Below are 14,629 nucleotides of genomic sequence, written 5' to 3' on the forward strand. Positions count from 1 at the left end.
GAGCACACTGCTCATCACAAAAGGAGCCTCATTGACTACAAAATAAATCCAAACTACAATTCAAAAAGAAGAGTGAACTGCAGGAATATCATCTCCTATTCCTGAATACAGTTTTGGTTAATCTCAATAGCAGAGGTCTTAAACCTCTTTCACCAACTCAATTTGATCACCTATGATCGACCAAAACCTTTTAATATGATTACAACCTTATTCACACACAGATAATCCTATATCCCAAAAACCCACAATCTACAAATAGATCTTACACCATATTTATACCAACTTGGGACCTAAACAATTAGGTTGACCACCTAAAAGATAATACAATAAATTCATAACATAAACCCACAATCCAATGATCAACCAAGTCGGCCTAAGACCAAAACAACATAATCCAATCAATAGATCCAACCAGAAACACATTGGGATCATCAACCAACATGTTACATAAGTCGGTCCATAACCTAGCAGAATAAGATAGCATTAGGTCTGGTCCGAAATGCAACACCACCGATCAACAGGAGCATGAACAAGATAACCAACAACATCCTAAAAGACATCTAGAAGCCACACCAACACCACTTATCAAGTGCATCAAAAGATCTTCAACAAAGCTCTGTCAGTAAAACCCTTACCAGTGACCAAAAGACTTACTAAAACAAATGATAGCTCCTGAGTCATCAAATCCCAAACCAACTGATCATGATAAACATCTAGATAGCATGAATGACAAATCCAAACCAATTCCATAAACCGAAGCATATCGGATCAATATCATAGTCCAACCACTCTACCAGAACTTATCGGAAACCAGTAAATAACCAAAACAGTTAGTGTTGCCATAAATGACAAAATATCAATGCAACACATAATCAATTCCTCTAATTTTCCAAAAATCTCTTCTTCACCTGTGTTACTTGTTTCTCCTCTTCCTTTAGATGCCACCCTTCCTTTTTTTGATAGTTTTTGTGTGCCTCATCTAGCTCTTGCAAAGGCTACTTAATAGTTGGCTTCCTTGAATAGGCTTCTCTCTCCTAATGTTTTTCTCCTTAATGGGGCCTTCGAAAAGGGTATCCTCTCCTCTATCTTCTATCTAGGTGGAAATTGGAAATGATGTTTCTTGGACTATTTTCATAGAAAGAAGGTTGGTTTTCCAAAACATGTTTCTCAATTCCATATTTAGGCTCAAATGTGTGAGAGTTGCAAGGTCTAGTTATTATATTGTTTAGTCTTTTTTATGTCACTGTCTATAGATTGGCAACTTTGTTGTAATTATTCTTTTTAATAGCCAAGGGGTGCTATTTGTCCCATATTTTTCTTTCTTTGTATAAGGGTTGGTGTTGGCATTATGTTGTCATTGATGTCAATCGATATGGAATGGTCACTGGTGAGTATGTAGTGGTGACCAATATGGGTGAAGTAAGTAATGATGTCAACTGGTATGAAGGATAGCATGTTTAAGTAGACAGAAAAGGTATGTTATCGGTATACATGAAGTGCAACATGTATCTATAAAACACGACCACTTGAAAGAAAGCAAAGAAGAAAAGAACAACAAAGGGATGTAATCACTGGTATACAAAGTCAGTGAAGGATGTCAAACTGACTTTGCAGTTTGAGCATAGGTGGATGTCGACAAGGATGACGGGTGGAAACCAGGTGGTGAGCACATAGAGGTCGGTGAAGTACTCATCAATGTAAACGTTAACAAGCAGGTCGACATTAATGAAGAACTCGCAAATCATGGGATGATGGAAGAATGTTGCAGCTCTAGGGAGATAGAGTGGCTAGTTAATTGAACTGAATTTACAGAACGATCTGATCCCTATACTCGTTGGCTGAAGGAAACAACCGAGCCATTAAAGGTGACTGATAGAGAAACGCCAAAAAAAATGTTGTAGACATCTTAAAATAGAAAACGTGCATTGGAAGGAAAGGATATGGCGGTGTTGTTTGACATAATGTAGATCATTTTTCCAAAAAAAGTAGATTCCATCAGATCAGATACGGATTGAGTTGGTAGAGGAAAAACCTAGCACACCACCATTTGAATGTTGCTTTTTTTGGGAACCCTCACATACAAATATGTGAACTCAATACTGAAGATGTTGATGTTGATGTTGGATATGAGTTGTGAGAGAGAAGAGAGCTTAAGAAAGAAAAGAGAATATCTATCTGAGATTTCCTTCATAGAGAGTCAGACTGTGGAGTTAGCAGGCTGAACCGATGTGAGGCTCTAACCGGCAGAGACAGAGACACCAGTGAGTTGTTATAGTCTTCACAGTCAAGCATATCGGTAAGGAGTGAATGGTTAGGAAAGCATCCAAGTGTGACACTATGAAGTGTGAGGTTTAGAGAAAGAGAAGAAAGGTTGGGAGTAACCGGCAAGTGATCAAAGAGAGAAATATGATAACCAGCACTGGAAGAAGCAGTGAAGAAGAGGAGGTTGATAACAGGCTGACATTAGTTGATCAAGTGTTGTATAACTCATTTGCAACTAGGTTCTATCATTTCATTAAAATTGTATTTCATTATATTACACAGAGTTGGTGCTTGGTGCCCTAAATCATTGTAACTTCTTGTTTCATTGTGAGGCTAGATTGGAGCAGTAGACTCCAACACCATTTCTCAACAAGGTTTTTCCCATATTAGGGTTTCCTCATACATCTAGTGTTGTGGGTCATGCATTTGTGTGTTTGCCTCTTTTGATATCCTCTCATATCTTACTGGTTTGATTGCTTAGTGTTTAGGTTGTTAACCAGTACTCAAAGCTTGGTTTAACAAGAAAAAGATTGTTGGAACCATTGATTCACCCCCATCTCAGTGGTACATTGTGTTCAACAATTGGTATCAAAGCCTAGGTTCCTAGTTGATTAAATATTTCTCTAGCTTGGGTAGATTCTGGTCAAAGAACACAATGGTAAGAAATGAGTCTACCTCCTCAAAAGCCCCCATGTTTGATGGATCTAACTATACCTTTTGGAGCAGAAGAATGGAGACCTATATTTCCTCTCTTGGTTTTGATGTGTGGATGTTTGTCAAGAATTGGTATACTATCCCTAGTTTTCCTCCCACTGATCCAGATGTTAAGGATCATGAGAACAATACAAAGGATAAACATGCTATTCTAAGCAGGCTGTCAAATAATGAGTTCGTCAATCCACTGTGCATCTACCAAGGAGACTTGGGATAACTTGTAGATATTATTTGAAGGAGATGCCAAAGTCAAAGAGGCCAAGCTGCAATCACTAAGAGGTCAGCTTGAAGGCTTGAAGATGAAAGATGAAGAAAAGATTGCAGATTACCTTCATAGAGTATATGAAACTGTGAACACCATTAGAGGACTTGGAGAGGAAATTGCTGATAAAATTATTGTCAAAAAGGTACTTAGATCTCTCACATCTAAGTATGATACTAAGGTCTCTTCCATAGAGGAAGCCAAGGATCTGAAAACCTTCACAATGGATGAGTTATTTGGCTCCCTAACTTCCTATGAAATGAGGACAACTGGTGAAGCATCCTCAAGGAAAGAGGTAGCCTTCAACTCCATCAAAAAGGGCAAGGAAGAGGTTGCTCATAAAGGATCCAGTGAAGTCTTGGATGCAAAGGTAGAAAACTTTGTCAGAAAGCTCAAGAGAGGATCTGGTATGTATAAAGGAAAGTTACCACTCAAATGCTTCAAGTGTGGTAAAGTTTGACACTTTGCTGCAAAATGTCCCTATAATGAAATTGATGGAGATGAACAAAGAATTTCTGGCAGATCTATCGGTAAAGACAAAGAAAGGAAAGTCTACCAGCAATGGAGAAGAAGCTACCGGAAGCAAACCAAATTATATACCATCGAGGATGATGCCAATGGATGAAGAAGGTGCATCAGAAGATCACTACCATGAAGATGAAAGAGAAGTTAATCTCTTTATGGAATTAGATGAACCGCTTGTGGAAGATGAGGAAGATGAAGACATTGAAGCGGAAGTGGATCTAGAAGGCGAGCTCATAAGGGCTCTTGAGGAGTTAAGTAAGACAAGAAGAGAACTCAAGAAGGTCAAGCTTGTTGCAGCAGAAGAACAAGGTCTCTTGAAGCAATCCATGCATGAGTCCAATCAAGTCATCTCTGACTTAAAACTCCATTTGGAAGAAGCCAAGAGGATATGTGAAGTTACATCCTCTGATCTAATGAAGAAGGAAAAGGAGCATCAAGATCTAGAAGCAAAAATAGTAAGGCTTAGAAAGGAGCTTGAAAAGAGTAAGGATGAACTGAAAGTGAGAAGCAAATATGAGGGTAGCATAGAAGCCTTGGACAAGATGTTGAACAAACAAAAGCAATCTAAAGATACCAGTGGCTTAGGATGTGAAGAAGGACAAAGTTCAAATAACAAAGATACATCCAGTAAGGAGATACAGTTCACTTTTTCAAGTGAAGGTGAAGAGAAGAAAACATTCACAACAAGCAAGGATATCGGTAAGAAGACTTATGCAGAAGCTGTTAGCAACCACCACACAAACCGGTATACACAATCAATGAACTGGAGGCCACACTCAATGTACTGAAATGCAGATCTTAGGAGAAATTCAAGGGTTGATCATGAAGGATTCACTGGAGTTAGCAACATGAAAGAAAGACCCCTAGTGAGACAGACGTTTGCAGGACCAAGGCAACCTAACTGGTATGTTCCAAACTTTCATGGTTATTGTTACAAGTGTAATGAATTTGGACATAGCTTAGCTAACTATAGATTAACAAATAAGCCCACTGTGAGTTATAAAAGTAGAAATCTATTTAATGCACTCTAGGATATGAATGTTGTCTATTATCAATGCAATGGATTTGGTCATAGGATTTTTGAATATAGGAAGAGTAAACCGGTGTCCTACAATAGTTTCAAAGATTCATCTTTCAATGTAAATGTGAAATACTATAACTGTCAAGAGTTTGGACATATTGCAAAGCTTTGTAAGAATAGGAAAATCAAGCAGAAGAGGATAGCTCTTGATCAAAAACCGGTAGCCAAACCAAAGCACAAAATTGCAGCTGACAAGAAGAAGGAAACTCAACCGGTTTGGGTTGAGAAAGAAAAGGACAAAGAAGAATCAATTTTGATAGTGCAGACTGACCTACATGCTGAAAGAAGAAACTTGTGGGTTGTAGACAGTGGTTGTTCCAATCACATGACCAATGATAAAAAGAAATTTATCAAGCTTGATGATTGGAATTGAGGCTCAGTGAGGTTTTGAGATAACTCATCCATCAAAATAAATGGAAAAGGTACTCTAAATATTGATGGCAAATTGAAAGAACATGATGTATATTATGTGGAAGGCTTGAAGCACAATTGATGAGTGTGGGTCAGATGTGTGACAAAGGTTATAAATTCACCTTTGACTCTACCTATTGCCAAATAAAGAATGAGAGTATCGGTCAGGTTGTAGTTGAAGGTAAGAGGATAGATGGAAATGTATACAATCTAAAAGAATGTTTTGAATCCTAATACATGTTGGGCCAAGTGGATGAAAGATGGTTGTGGCACAGAATATTAGGCCACATAAATTTTGATAATCTAGTTGCAGTAAGAAAAAAGGGTTGTGTTATAAATATACCACCAATCATCAAATCGGTAAGCACATTTTGTGCAGAATGTGTGAAAGGGAAGTAGACTAAAGTGAGCTTCAAGACAAAAGAACACAACACCTCCAGACCACTTGAACTTGTACATACAGATCTGTGTGGTCCAGCTAGGACAAGAGCTCTTGCCAGTGAAAGATATTTTATGCTCTTCATTAATGACTATTCAAGAATGAAATGGGTCACTTTCCTCCAGGATAAATCACAAGCATTTGATAGATTCAAGATCTTCCAGAATACGGTGGAAAAGGAAAGTGGATGCAAGCTAAAATGCCTAAGATCCAACCAAGGTGGAGAGTTCACATCAATTGAGTTTGAAAATTACTGTGAAAGACATGGAATCAGAAGACAATAGTTATCCCCTGAGACACCACAACAAAATGGTGTGGTAGAAAGGAAGAACATGACAGTCATGGAAATGGCCAGAACCATGTTGAATGAGGCAAGTTTAAGGGATATGTATTGGAAGGAAGCAGTTCATACTACAACATATACTTTGAACCAAGTTCAGTTGAGAATAAACAACAATATGGTACCTTATCAATTATGGTATGACCGAAAACCCTCAGTCAAGTACTTTAAGGTGTTTGGGAGTAAATGCTTCAATAAAAGAGATCAGGATGGCTTGGGAAACTTTGACTCTAGGAGTGATGAAGGGATCTTCTGTGGTTACTCAACTCACAGTAGAGCCTACAAATGCTACAACAAAAGACTAAGAAGAGTCATTGAGAGTGTGCATGTAAGGGTTGACGAGGATATACATAAAGGAAGACAAGAACAAGTGAATCGAAATGATGATTCTGGTGATGAAGGTGAAGAAACTCAATTAGACAATGAACCAAAAGAAGCATCCAATAAGGTCTCTAACTGGTATGTGTAGAAAAACCACTTGGAAGAGAAGATTTTAGGCAATTAGAGTGATGGTGTGCAAACTAGAAGAAGGCTTACCAGGAATGATGAACAAGTCAATTTGTGCCTCATGACTGAAGTGGAACCTAAGACATTCAATGAGACCAACAAAAGTCAGAAATGGATGGATGCAATGGAAGAAGAGTTGCAGCAGATTGAGAAGAATAAGACTTGGGAATTAGTCCCTAGACCGGTAGACAAGAACATCATTGGTACCAAATGGGTCTACCGGAACAAGATGAATGAAGAAGGTAAAATTGTTAGGCATAAAGCTAGACTCATGTGCAAGGGTTACTCTCAAGTACAAGGCATTGATTTTGAAGAAACATTTGCAGTGGTAGCTAGACTAGAAGCAATTAGGATGTTTCTAGCTTTTTCAGCCTATAAGGGTTATAAGGTATATCAAATGGATGTAAAATCTGCCTTCCTAAATGGAAATTTGGAAGAAGAAGTATACATGGAGAAACCGGAAGGGTTTCTGTTACATGATGATGAAACTTTTGTGTGCTAGTTGAAGAAATCCTTGTATGGTTTAAAGTGGGCTCCTAGAGCATGGTATTGAAGGATAGATAAGTACTTGAAGGAGCAAGGATTCAAAAAGGGGAGTGCTAATAGTAATTTATACATCAAGGCAGTTAGAAACCACATGATCATTGTGGTTGTGTATGTAGATGACATCATTTTTGGAGGTAACAAGGACACTCTATGCAAGGACTTTGTTGATTAGATCAAAATAGAATTTGAGATGTCTATGCTTGGAGAGCTATCACTTTTTCTTGGTTTACAAGTCTCACAACGAGACAAGGTAAATTTTGTCTCTCAAACCAAGTATGCATGAGACATGTTAAAGAAAATCGAAATGGAAGACAACAAACTAGTAAGTACTGTTGGCAATATTGCATTATAACAGACAATGAAAGATTGTTGGCATTTCAATAAGGATATTGAGAAGGTTGTTGATGATTATGGATATAACTGATTAAAGATGTTTTACTATCTTGATATTATTATTTTGTCATTGATGTCAAGAAATTAATTTTCTAATTCAGTATGATGTTGCCATATCTTGAGAAGTATGATATGAAGATTATAAAGATGTCGGTAAAAGACATAGGAAAGAATATGATGAATAAGGGGACGAATAAGGTATTCAATGGGAAACTACTACCGAGTCAGACAATGATGAGATCATGATGTTTTAGATTGTTTTAACATCATACAGATGTTGTAAATTGTAAAGGATAATACTAAACTATGTTATCAAGAAAAGAACCTAGTCGGTAAACCCTAAGGTTATCGGTATCGGTTAATGAAGGCGGAATGTCTACCAAGTGAAGTTTAGTATTCACCGAGTTGTAACCTCGCTATAACAGAATGCATTAAATGTTTACATGCGGTATTTAATGAAGGAAGCTAATGAGCTAGAGTGGATTAAATGATTGGTGAGTCGTGCATGAAGTTTGTTAATGAATCTAAGGCAATGGAAAGTCGACATGAAGATCTACAGCTCATATTGAACTGCAATACCTTGGCACAAGTTCCAAGACTATTATGCAAGTTCCAAGGTGGGGTAAAATGTTTTCAGATCAAAAGATGCATTGAACCTGGACAAGATTGAAGATCTGTTGGTTATGATTGATCATGGGAAATGTGATCAAGGAGATTAAGCGGTTATCTAATTATTTATAAATAGGAAACTGTTAATAAACAATGGATGTGGGCAAATGTATGCACAATTATGCTACATAGTGATTACCGAGCATGAAAGCTTGAAGACCTATTAGAATAATAGAGTATAGAAGCCCAGCAGATAGACACGATTAGTTCTATGTCTAGATTGTATTGAACAAATAGGAATTTGCTTTAGCATTTTAGATGTGAAGTTGCAGATAGATTTTTATTACTGTTATTTTATGAAAGTGACAGAAAATCTCTTAACCGAGTGGACTTAACAGTCTTATATGTAAATCCTCTAGCAAGGTGACATTCTGATTGAGTGTTTGAAATCCTTTGACAAGGTCACTTCTAACAAAGTGAAGATCCTAACAGATCTGAGGGAAATCCCTTAACCGGGTCACATCTAGCAATGTGTTTGTAATCTTTAATAGGATTTGCTTTTAACCGAGCATACTCTAGAAGAGTATATTTCTTAGTGGGTCTGAAATCCCACAGTGGTTTTTCCCTATTTGGGTTTCCACGTTAAATCTGGTGTTATGAGGTTTATGATGTTTATATGCTTTTGAGTTTGCATGTTTGATAGTTTTGGTTATATTACTAATATATATGTTACCGAGGTTGAATTTGATGTTTTTATGGAAGATTAAGTTTGTATGATTCACCCCCCCCCTCTCATCTTGTTGGCTATTGGATCTGTACTTATATTAAGTATAAGAACTATCAATTGATATCAGAGCTTTGGACTCTGGAAGGAAAAGTTTAAAGGCACTTGAGTTAAAGATCCAAAGATGTATAAGAGGGATGCACCGAAGCTGAACAAGTCAGGTTTCTCTACATGGTAGAAAAGAATGAAGCTACATCTATCAGGAGTTGGAGAATATGCTATATAATATTTGGAGAATGATTTTGTTGCACTGAGCACCTATCTGTTGACTATGGAAGAGATAAAAGCAAAGCAAGAACATATTCAAGCAATGATTGAAATAACATTTGCATTGACCGATTCAGAGTTTAATGATCTAGAAGGCTACAATGATGCAAAGGCAATGTGGGATAAGCTCATATCAGTATATGGAGGAGATGAACATGGTCAAAGAGCAAAAGTAGATAGTCTAAGAGGACAAATTGAATCTATGAGGATAAATGAAGGTGAGAACATAACTTAGTACAGTACAAGACTAAAGGAGATTGTCAATCAAATCAAAGGAGCAAGTGGAACTATTGAAGAAAAGGACATAACAGGTAAGTTGTTGAGAACCCTTCTACCAGCTTATGCAATCCAAGTTTCTGCAATCAATGAATTGAGGTCTGTACCTAATATGCTAGTTTCTTTAGATGCTACTATTGGTAAGCTACATGCATTTGAGTTAAGTAACTTTGATAACAATGGATCTTCGGTAAATAAAGTTGAATCTGCATTTGATTCTTTTCATCTTGATGAATCTAATGATTACAATAAAAGAAAGTATAAGTACTCTGAAGGAGATCATAGTGGAGCAAGTGAAAGATTTCGGAAGAACATGGAAGAAGTACACAAAATATATGAGGAAATCAGAAAGCAAGAAGAGTTTGAAGCACTATTAGCCAAAAGGTTACCGAGAGGAAAAGGTAAGTATAAAGGAAAACTACCTTTGAAATGTTTCAATTGTGATAAGATAGGACATATGGCTTCTAACTATCCTGACAAAGATTCTACTGAAAAGAGAGATTACTGAGATGACAGACAAAAAGATAATCATTACAGAGGACACCCAGACTTCAGAAGAAGAGATAGAAAGACATGCTTAATAGCTGATGAGGAATCTAATGATGATAAATCAAATGAGACTGATACAGAGGAAGTAGTTTATGTGGCTATCAAGGATGGCTCAGATGAAGAAAGGTATGAAGAAAAATCCCTAATATCTCACATAAACACTAATGATTCTTGGATTATAGACAATGGATGCTCACATCATATGACAGGAGATAAACACAAGTTTGTTACATTAGAAGATTATGATGGAGGCTATGTTAGATTTGGTAATGATGCACCATGTCGGGTAAGAGGTAAAGGATCTATAACAATTCTTGATAATGCAAGATGCAATGATGTTTATTGGGTTGAAGGTTTGACATACAATTTGTTGAGTGTAGCACAGCTAAATAACACAGGTTACCGAATAGAATTTTAGAAAGGAATTGTCAAAGTTCATGACAAGAATGGAAAGTTAGCTGCTACCGGGACACAAACAAAAGGTAATACATTTCACCTTGACTCAACTCGGAATAAGTGTTTGTATGTAAAGATTGATGATACTTGGTTATGGCATAAAAGGTTTTGTCATGTAAATTTTGATAATCTAATCAAAATAAGTAAGAAGCACAGAGTAAGAGGTCTATCGAGTCTTCAAAAACCTGAGAATGCTATGTGCTGAGGATGCCAGATGGGTAAAATGACAAGATCAAGCTTTACAAGTAAGTCTTACACTTCTAAGGGAATTTTAGATCTTGTGCACACTGATCTTTGTGGTCCTATGAAAGTTCAAAGTTATTATGGTGATAAGTATTTCATATTATTTGTGGATGACTATTCAAGGATGATGTCAGTAATGTTTTTAAAAGAAAAATCAGAAGCTTTTCAAATGTTTAAATGGTACAAGGCAAGAGTTGAAAATGAAATAGGAAGACAACTGAAATGTCTTAGATCAGATAGAGGAGGAGAGTTCCCATTTGATGGGTTCAACTTATTCTGCAATGATCATGGTATTAAAAGACAAGTCTCTGCACTGAGAACTCCACGGCAGAATGGAATAGCTGAGAGAAGAAACAGATCTATTGTGGATTGTGCTAGAACATTGATGATTGAAAAGAAGGTGCCACAGACATTTTAGAGAGAAGCAATAAGCATAGTTGTTTACACCTTGAACCGAGTTCAATTGAAGAAAGGTACTTTGAAGACACCATATGAAATCTAGTATGATAAGGAACCTAATGTTAGTTATTTTAAAATCTTTGGAAGTAGATGCTATGTTCATAAAGATGATAGAAATGGCAAGTTTGATCAAAAAAGTGAAGAAGGAACATTTCTAGGTTACTCTTCTAGAAGCAAAGCATTTAAATGTTTGATCAAATCATCTAACAAAATAGTAGAAAGTGCAAATGTAAAAATTGATGAATTTGCAGAAAGAAATGATGAAGGAAATTCCAAGGAACCAGGAGACTATGATGAATTTGTCTATGTTCAACCGAGAAGTCCTACCAAGAAAACTATTGAAGAAAATGAAGAGAATATCCAGTTACTGAGTGATGAATAAGATCATATAGAGCCTACTGAGCCTGTATTAGCCAAGTATGTCAGAAGACATCATGCACCAAGTCAGATTATAGGAGATAAGAATGATCCAGTGATGACAAGGAACAAACTGAGACAAAACACATGTTTGATATCTGAATTTGAACCAAGAATAGTGAAAGAGGCATTTAACAGTGAAGATTGCGTAAATGCTATGACAGAAGAGATTGATCAAATCAAGAAGAATGACACATGGACACTAATCCCAAGACCAAAGGACAAGAATGTAATTGGTACAAAGTGGATTTTCAGAAACAAGCTAAATGAAAAAGGAGAAGTCATTCGAAACAAAGCAAGACTAGTTTGCAAAGGTTATGCTCAAGAAGAAGGAATTGATTATGGTGAAACTTTTGCACCTGTTGCTAGACTTGAAGGAGTAAGAACATTGTTGGCCTATGCTGCTTTCAAGAACTTCAAGGTATATCAAATGGATGTGAAATCTACATTTCTGAATGGAATATTAGAAGAATTTTTCATTGAACAACCTGAAGGATTTGTTGAAGACAATAATAAAGATCAGGTATGTAAATTGAACAAAGCTTTATATGGTTTGAAACAAGCACCAAGAGCATGGTATGAAAGATTGCACTCTTATTTGATTAAGATTGATTTCATAAGGACAAATGAGAACAACAATATATACATGAAGAATGATGAAAATGGAGTACTGAACTCAACCATATTTGTTGATGATATTATATTTTGTGGAAATGACTCTTTATGCAAGAACTTTGGAAATGAAATGAGCAAAGAATTTGAGATGTCATTAATCGGTGAGATAAATTATTTTATAGGTTTACAGATACTGCAAATGAAAAATGAGATTTTCATTACTCAATCCAAGTACATAAAGGAAATCTTGAAGAAATTTGGAATGGAGGATTCAAAACCAGTAAGTACTCCTATGACTACCAACTGTAAATTATCAAAGAATGATGAATCTGCATCTATTGATGAGACACTCTACCGTTCCATGATTGGAAAGCTACAATATGTTGTTCACAGCAGACCAGACATAGCACATGTAGTAGGTATAGTTGCAAGATTCTCTGCAAATCCTAAGGAAACACACATGATAGCAATCAAAAGAATTTTTAGATACTTGAAAGGCATAGAGGATTATGGCTTAGTATATCAGAAAGGAAATGATTTTGATTTAAAAGTTTATACTGATGCTGATTGGGCAGGCAACATTGATGACAGAAAAAGCACATGTGGAGGAGCTTTCTTTTTAGGAGAAAGACTAGTGAGTTGGCTTAGCAAGAAACAAGGATGTGTTTCACAGTCAACAGCAGAAGCTGAATACATTGCTACAACACTAAATTGTACCAACATTGCATGGATCAAACAACTGTTGGAAGGTATAAATGAGAAAGTTACCGAGCCAGTAACTATATTCTATGACAATACTAGTGCCATTAATATTTCAAAGAATACTCTTATGCACTCTAAGACAAAGCACATATCTATCAAATATCATTATCTTAGAGAAGAAGCTCGAGAAGAAAGTGGTGTTGGAATATGTTAGCACAAAGGAGAAAATAGCATATATCTTCACCAAGCCACTACCAAAGGACACTTTTGAATATCTCAGAAGTAAGTTAGGGGTCCTACCCCTATCTTCTTTTCACTGACCGAGTTCGGTGAAAGCATCAATCCGATGACTCTATTGAATATCTTTTGGGAGTTGATGTTGATTTACACCCTTTAGGATGTTTTCTAAAGGTGTACAGGAATTAATACAAGAATTATACAGGGAACAGGAATTGAAGACAAATGCTCTGACCGAGACTCAATTGATACACAACAGCAGGAAATAACTTCTTACAGAAAGAAATTTTGTTTTAGTTCTTTACTTTTTGGCATTGTTGTCAAAGGGGGAGAAGATCTACCAAAGGAGGAGAAGACTAATATAGGGGAGAAGACCTATCAGAAGGAGAAAACTGAGTAGACTATAGATTGAAATAAAGACTGAAAACAGAGGAGAAGTCTAATGTATGGGGGAGAGCATTTCAGCATTTTAGAATCACAGCAATCCGAATCTTTTAAGGTCAAATCAATTGGTTTTGCCATCAATGCCAAAGGGGGAGATTGTTGGCAATATTGCATTATAATAGAAAATGAAAGATTGTTGGCATTTCAATAAGGATATTGAGAAGGTTGTTGATGATTATGGATATAACTGATTAAAGATGTTTTACTGTCTTGATATTATTATTTTGTCATTGATGTCAAGAAATTAATTTTCTAATTCAGTATGATGTTGCCATATCTTGAGAAGTATGATATGAAGATTATAAAGATGTTGGTAAAAGACACAGGAAAGAATATGATGAATAAGGGGATGAATAAAGTATTCAATGGGCAAATACTACCGAGTCAGACAATGATGAGATCATGATGTTTTAGATTGTTTTAACATCATACAGATGTTGTAAATTGTCAAGGATAATACTAAACTATGTTATCAAGCAAAGAACCTAGTCGGTAAACCCTAAGGAACCTAGTTGGTAAACCCTAAGGTTATCGGTATCGATTAATGAAGGCGGAATGTCTACCGAGTGAAGTTTAGTATTCACCGAGTTGTAACCGAGCTATAACAGAATGCATTAAATGTTTACATGCGGTATTTAATGAAGGAAGCTGATGAGCTGGAGTGGATTAAATGATTGGTGAGTCATGCATGAAGTTTGTTAATGAATCTAAGGCAATGGAAAGTCGACATGAAGATCTACAGCTCAGATTGAACTGCAATACCCTGGCACAAGTTCCAAGACTATTATGCAAGTTCCAAGGCGGGGTAAAATGTTTTCAGATCAAAAGATGCATTGAACCTGGACAAGATTGAAGATCTGTTGGCTATGATTGATCATGGGAAATGTGATCAAGGAGATTAAGCGGTTATCTAATTGTTTATAAATAGGAAACTGTTAATAAACAATGCATGTGGGCAAATGTATGCACATTGATGCTACATAGTGATTACCAAGCACGGAAGCTTGAAGACCTGTTAGAATAATAGAGTATAGAAGCCCGACAGATAGACAAGATTAGTTCTATGTCTAGATTGTATTAAACAAATAGGA

The sequence above is a fragment of the Cryptomeria japonica genome, chromosome 8 (assembly GCF_030272615.1).
Source record: "Cryptomeria japonica chromosome 8, Sugi_1.0, whole genome shotgun sequence".
In the NCBI taxonomy this organism is placed as follows: domain Eukaryota; kingdom Viridiplantae; phylum Streptophyta; class Pinopsida; order Cupressales; family Cupressaceae; genus Cryptomeria; species Cryptomeria japonica.